At 30.8% G+C, this 7471-nt stretch overlaps 1 long non-coding RNA gene across 1 annotated transcript; it reads left to right on the forward strand.

Moving 5' to 3' along the window:
- Positions 3331-4846, forward strand: LOC107638213. The gene is made up of 2 exons (XR_002362117.1): positions 3331-4058; positions 4363-4846. It is a non-coding gene; the product is annotated as an uncharacterized LOC107638213 (long non-coding RNA).

Genomic DNA, 7471 nt, shown 5'->3' on the forward strand with positions numbered 1-7471 from the left:
AACTATAAGAATTTATTTATACTAAGTACAAAAATTTAACTATTCAAATTTAGGTATTTTAGGCATTGCTCGAAATTGCTTCACTCTCAAATAATTTTGGAATTTTGCTATTCGACATGTAATATACTTAACAACCATTCAGCCTAGTCGATTCTTCAATAATAATTTTTTTTAAAAATCTTTTTTAGCACATTATCAACTTTATCAAATTTAAGAATATTTTATTGTTTGGATTATGCATCAACCTTTTCCAATGGAAGATTAAAATTGGACCCAAGAACTAAAAAGTACATGTTCTTGTATTTTAAAGATAATATCAAAGGATTTGCTCTTTTTTATTAAATTAAAAAAAATATTTCAAAAAATATTATCTTTTATGAGGATTGCTTTTTATATTATGTGATTTCTGATCATTCTCATCAACATGACCAACTTCAGTTTGCATTCAACTTACATTAAAATAATTTTGACCTTTTTATTGGTGACATTACCAACTCATGACCCTTTGCTATTCAATCCTACACAAACTAAATCTCCAAACGTTGTATGTGGGAACAAACATCTCCCGAGTTTCATTACATCACATTTATCACAAACTATTCATGCATCATTTATACCTCAGTTAGCACACAACTTTTCATTGCACACACCAACACCTCCAACCGAAGTAAAAAAATCTTCAAGGATAAAGAAAATGCCAATTTACCATAAGGACTATCACTGTAAAATACATAATGCATTTATCGTCAATTCTCTTTGTAGGTATCCAATATCATAATATATGCCTTATGATGCACTTAGTCCCAAACACAAGTTCTTTTTCTTTGGACATCGCTACAACTGATGTGCCTAACAATTATGAGGAAACAGTTGTTCACCTTGCTGGAGAGACCATTTAGAGCGAACTAGAGACTTTGAAGCAAAATCAAATTTGGTATATCACAAAACTCCCTGCTGGTAGGAAAGCTATAGGTTGCAAGTGGATGTCGAGTCAAATTTCACCCCGACGGTTCCATTGAATGTTACAAAGTCAGGTTTGTGGTAAAAGAATTTACCCAAATAAAAAGAATCGATTTTATAGACACGTTCAGTCCAGTGGTCCACATGACAACCTTGAGAATTGTATTGGCCTTGACTAAGACCAAGCAATAGCACATCAAAAAGCTAGACGTTAATATCGCTTTTCTTCATGGCAATTTGAATAAGGAAGTATACATGAAGCTTTTTCCTAGGCTCGATCATACAAACGTAGGATCAGATTTAGTTTTCAAACTGCAAAAATCTCTTTATGGCTTAAGACAAATGAGCCAACAATGAAACTTAAAATTGACTGAAACTCTCAACATTACAGGATTTACCAAAACTGAATCAAATCACTCTTTGTATATGAAAATCACCCTTCAGGGCGTTACCATCATTATGGTTTATGGTGATAAATTGGTTTTAACTGATAATGACTTGGATGAAATTAAAAGAGTCAAGAAGTTACTTGATCAATGGTTTAAAATCAAAGATTTGGATGATTTAAAGTACTTCTTAAGAAAAGAAGAGGACAAATCCTCCAAGAAAATTCATCTATTAAGAGGAAATATGTCCTTAACATCCCCAAGAATTTTAAATTCTTAGATTACAAACCTATTAGCACGCCTATGGATTACATGTGTGCTTCCAAACTATCCAGAGAAAGTGGCACTGTTCTAGTTGATCGCACTCCTTATAGGCAACTCGTTGGAAAACTTATACTTAACCAATGTATGGCGAAACATTACTTATGCTATGAGAAAACTTAGTCAGTTCATAGATTGCCCAACTGATGAGCACATGTGGACAACTTTTCATGTGTTAAAATACTTAAAAGGATGCCCTTCTGTTGGCATTTTTTCTAAGCAGACGATGACCTAAAACTCATTGGTTTCTCCAATGCTGATTGAGCAACATGTGCATATAATCAAAAGTCTAACACTGATCACTACTTCTATCTTGGTCATTCCTTGATTAGTTGAAAGAGTAAGAAATATAGTATTATCGCCAAATTTTCATCCGAGGCAGAATATAGAGCCTTGGCATTGACTACTTGCTAAGATCAATGGCTATCTTTCATCATTTGTGACCTTGGATTGCCTCTAACTGAGTCCATTACTCTGTTTTGTAACAACAGATCTGCTATTTAAAATCCCACTAATCCTACTTTTCATGAACGTATAAAACATATTAAGGTGGACTACCATATCGCTCGAAATCAACATCTTTCTTGCCTCACTCACTTGATGCTATCTCCTCGTCCAATTAGATTTTCTAACAAAAGCTTTAGCACTAGGCCTTTTTGCGATTAATCTTTTCAAACTATAACTTCTAAACATTCACAACCCTAATTTGCGAAAGGATGTAATTTGAGTCATTGCTGTTAGTTACTTCTAGTGGCTCAGCAAAATTAGTTAGTCAATTATTATTATTGTGTACATATATATACACTAGCTATTAGAATATTCATCAATTTTTTCTGAATTCATCGGCCACTTTTTAATATTGGTTCTCTCTTTTTCTTCTTTTTTTTTTCCTTTCTCTCTAACCATCTTTTTTCTTTCTTCCTTCTCTCTATCCATTCTTTCTTCTAGGTTCTTAGACTCATTTGACCGTATTTGATGAGATTGAAACCTTTTTTCACTTATTTTCACAATTTCAATAAAATAAAAGTTAAAAATAAATAAATAAATAATCATCCAAAAAATTAAAACACATCCAAAAGTGATTTGCGCATTCAACAATCACAAATGAATGAAATTAAAGGAAAAAAAACAAGCTAGCACTGAAAAAGAATAAGGGAGTGTAAACACATCCAAAGTGATTAAAAAAAATAAGAAAATATATCCATACACATTTAAAAATCATTTACGAAATAAAAATAAAAAGAAAAATTAAACGAGAGAAACGAGAGATAAGATGGGGGATTGTGATTTTTGTTGTTTTCAATGTGGATTAAATTTCTCAGAATGCTGCTGTGCTGGAGATTTTAAATAGACAACAAAGCTATTTTTACAACTAACTCAAACTCGCATGAAGAAGCAAGCGGATCAACATAAAAAGGAGAAGGAATTTGCGAACGATCGAGGATTGGGTTTTATTGAAGGCAAAACTCCTATAGGCAGAAATTCTTAACATTATTAGTGTGTTTAGAAACTTTTAATGATTTGAAATTAAATTGAATTCTATTGTTTAGAGTGAATTGATAAAATTATATAATTAAATTGAATTTTAATTATTAAAATATTTATCAAATGAATTAAAATTTTATAATAACATCTTTATCTTTTATTAATATAAAATCCGTATTGGAAACATCTCTTATCCTTTATCAATTAAACATAGAGTAAATTACCATTTCTGACCATCAAAGATGTGAGCGCTGACAAAACTAACCATAACAAATTAAAACTAACTTAGTATCTACAAAAGATTAGATCTGCTTGACAAAACTAACAAAAACGTTAATCACATGTTAATTTTGTTGAAAATACCATTATTACCCTTCACTCTTTTTCCTTTCCCATTTCCTTTCTACCTCTTCCTCTTCTGAAATCCAAAATTCTCTCCCTCAATATCATAACACATTAACATCGACCAATCTTAACAATGAAATTAACCTATCACTCCTAACAATGAAATTAACCTCTTGGTTCTAGAGACATAGGAATTTGAATCCCAAATTCATCTTTTAATTTGCAAAAATGCAAAAACGTACCAAGACGTAACTGGAAGCTATGAACCGAAACTAAAACTTCGTTGAACAGTGAACACCCATCATCAAATGCTTCTCAAAGTTCAAATCTTTGGACTTCAATTAACATCTTTGTGCTAAAAACTTCCATGGTCAGGTTCAGGTTTGTGGAAACATAATTTTGATGATTGCCACCTATCATCTAAATGCAACTATTAATGAGTTAGCTTCCTCACCTCTGGAGATGTCAGAAGATGAAATTGAAGTAAACCCATTGAGATTAACCACCGAAGTTAATAACTTTGGATCTTCGCCGCTATCTTCAGCAACAACTCATAGTAAGGTCTCTTTGGTACTGCACCCATCAAAACCGACGATGAGGAAAATGGAGCCTCACCATGTTGTTGTTCCATCAACGGGGTCGTAGCTATGTTTCGCCTCGTACTCGTCTAAAAAAAAGAAGATTATGATCGAAAACGGGATACATTGGCCGGATCTAGCCATTATCGAATACATTATCGGCGGAAACTGGTGAAATCATGGGATAGGAAAACTGAAGCCAAACTATTCCTCTTCCTCCTACTCCAATTTCCTCTTTCTCTTGTTCTTCGTTTCTTGTTCTTGTTCTAACTCTTCGTTTTTATAAGGTCTCTTTGGTACTGCACCCATCAAAACCGACGATGAGGAAAATGGAGCCTCACCATGTTGTTGTTCCATCAACGGGGCCGTAGCTATGTTTCGCCTCATACTCGTCTAAAAAAAAGAAGATTATGATCGAAAACGGGATACATTGGCCGGATCTAGCCATTATCGAATACATTATCGGCGGAAACTGGTGAAATCATGGGATAGGAAAACTGAAGCCAAACTATTCCTCTTCCTCCTACTCCAATTTCCTCTTTCTCTTGTTCTTCGTTTCTTGTTCTTGTTCTAACTCTTCGTTTTTAGCTTTCTCATAATCGTAGATTCTAAGCTTCACTGCGAAATTATTTTGATTAAGTGTAATTTCAGATTTGAAAATTTTAGGGTTTGTGTATGTTGGGTGATGATGGATATTGCGTTGGTGCTGTTAGTGATGATAATGGCAGCGATGCTTAGAGAATTTTAGAAGAGGAAGAGATAGAAGAAAAAGAAAGGGGAGAAGAAAAAGAGTAAAGGGTAATAAAGGCATTTTAAACAAAATTAACCTATAATTAAGGTTTTTGTTAGTTTTGTCAACTATACTTAATCTTTCATAGATACTAAATTAATTTTAATCTGTTATGGTTAATTTTATCGATGCTCACATCTTTAATGGTCAAAAATGGTAATTTACTCATTAAACATATATATAAATTCAAACATAAGCAAAGTATATATAATTGATTTAAAAATATATACCTCTAAGGTTAGATATATCTCGGAAGTTCATTCATACAAGAATAATTGGCGCCGTCTGTAAGGATGAGTAAAATAATTTCATCTCCCTTCAGGTTTATAAAACTTGAATTATATTTAAATTTTTGAATCAATTTTAACAATTTTGTTTAAGATTTTATTTAATACTTTTTATCAAATTTTAATCTATCGTAATTTTTTATAAAGTATGTACTTTATACATTCGAATTACTTCACTTTTATATATCATCATATTTCACATATCATAAATCGATCAATGAATCAATTCGAGAACAAACTCAGCTTTCAACCAATCCGAGAACAAACTCAGCTTTCAACCAATCAAAAAACAAATTTGACTTTCAATCAATCTAAAAAAAAAAAACTCAATTTTCAATCAATTCAAATACAAATTCGCCTATCAATTTTGCTAACTTTTCCAAAATTTTTTATTTACAGAAGTAAAATTATATATTTTATTCACACATACTTTTATATTTATATTTTGTGTAACTAATATTTACTAATTTATTAGTTATATTCAAACTTCAATATATGTTCTATACTTTGAATAATTCTTACAATTAGTATACCTTTTTTTTCGCTTTCTATTCTTATCTATATTTTTGCAAGATAATACTCATCGTTTTCTATTTCTATTACTAAAGATCATTAATTTTTGTGTTTTTATTTCTCTATATATTTTTACTAAATGAAGGTAATTTTTGTGTTTTTATTTCTCTATATATTTTTACTAAATGAAGGTAATGATGAGTTCAAATTTCGAAATTGAATTTCATCAAAAATCAATTCTATATCAACTGCATATAACTGTTATACTATTTCCTTTATGCTATTAAATTTCATGTTACTATTTATTTAATGTAGAATGTTAAGCAAAAAATAGTTACAAACATGCAAATTTGTTACTTTTACACAAGGAATATACCTCATAGCTAAACAAAATTTATTATATTATTAGATGACTAATTATTTTATTGCTTCATTAATAAATTAATACAGATTCTACGAAACAAAGTTATAATATTAACAAATAAAATTAAGTAATTAACATTTGGTATGTATGACATTCATATGTCATCTTCTTCTTTACCATTATCAACTTTCAAAGTATATTTTTCTATTTTAAACTCCTGTATTTTTATAATATATATTAATCAATATATGTTCCAATTTTATATATATTTATTTTCTCAATTTATCTTATTCATGTCATATGACCTTCAATATAAATTGTAAATATCCAAAACTAATTGCTTTGAGCGAGAAATTAATCAATAAGTTGTTGTGGGTCAAAAAAATTTTTAAGATAATCAATCATTATATATTCGGATCATACAATCGATTCCGACAATGGATACATATTTCTGAACTTTTCGGTTCTCATACAATCAAATGCTATACGCATGTCATAAAAAATTGTTCTCAAACGAAAAAATATCCCCCACACAACTATCTTGATTAAATGACTCTTACTACTCAATTATTTTTTGAATAAGTGCCGACATAATAACCCGACTAAACTTGGGGGCTCACCATATCATTATTCACTTATCTTTTAACCGAGTTATAACTCATTTTATTTTCTAAGCTTAGTTTGGATCATATGATCGGCAGACAAAGTTTGGAGGCTGTGATCTGTCACCTTATAGCTTGGTCTTTATTGTGCATTATGAGTCATAATTCGGCCTTAATTATCATTCATTCTTTGCTTGTAACCGACACCTTCATTACTGACTTAATGGTCATTATTTCCATCTTAATGATTCATCAATTCTATGCCTATAAAAGAACCTTCTATATCTAATCTCAGAGACACATATGATAAGTTCTATTTCATGTTTAACATTCTATAATCATAAAATTCTTATACCTCTTAAACACTTACTGACTCGAGCGTTGGAGTGTCTTTTGCAGATACACATCTTCTATGTTTTCTTGTCGAAGTATACATCATTTGAGAATGAAGAGATAAGTTTAATTTCTTTTAAGGCGAGATATATCTCGAAAGTTTATCCACACAAGAACAGTTTTCAATTTTTCTTTTTTTTATTTTTTATTTTTTAAAAAAAAATCTGTGGATATTCGATTCTCCGGCGGGAACGGAATCCCCATTACCCATCATGGGGACAGAGAGTGATATTGGAGGGGGGTGGCTGGAGACCCATTGTCATCTCTAGACTCTTCAACCTTTTATCCAATTTTTTGATGCGATAAGAGAGGAATTCACTCAACCTCACTTGTCTCTATTATAATTTCATCACGAATCTACTCACTCAATTTCATTTGTCCACATTATGGTTTCATTACAAAATCAAAAAAAGATTTCACACTTCTAATCACTAATGATGACTATAA

Source organism: Arachis ipaensis, chromosome B04, assembly GCF_000816755.2.
Source record: "Arachis ipaensis cultivar K30076 chromosome B04, Araip1.1, whole genome shotgun sequence".
Taxonomy (NCBI): domain Eukaryota; kingdom Viridiplantae; phylum Streptophyta; class Magnoliopsida; order Fabales; family Fabaceae; genus Arachis; species Arachis ipaensis.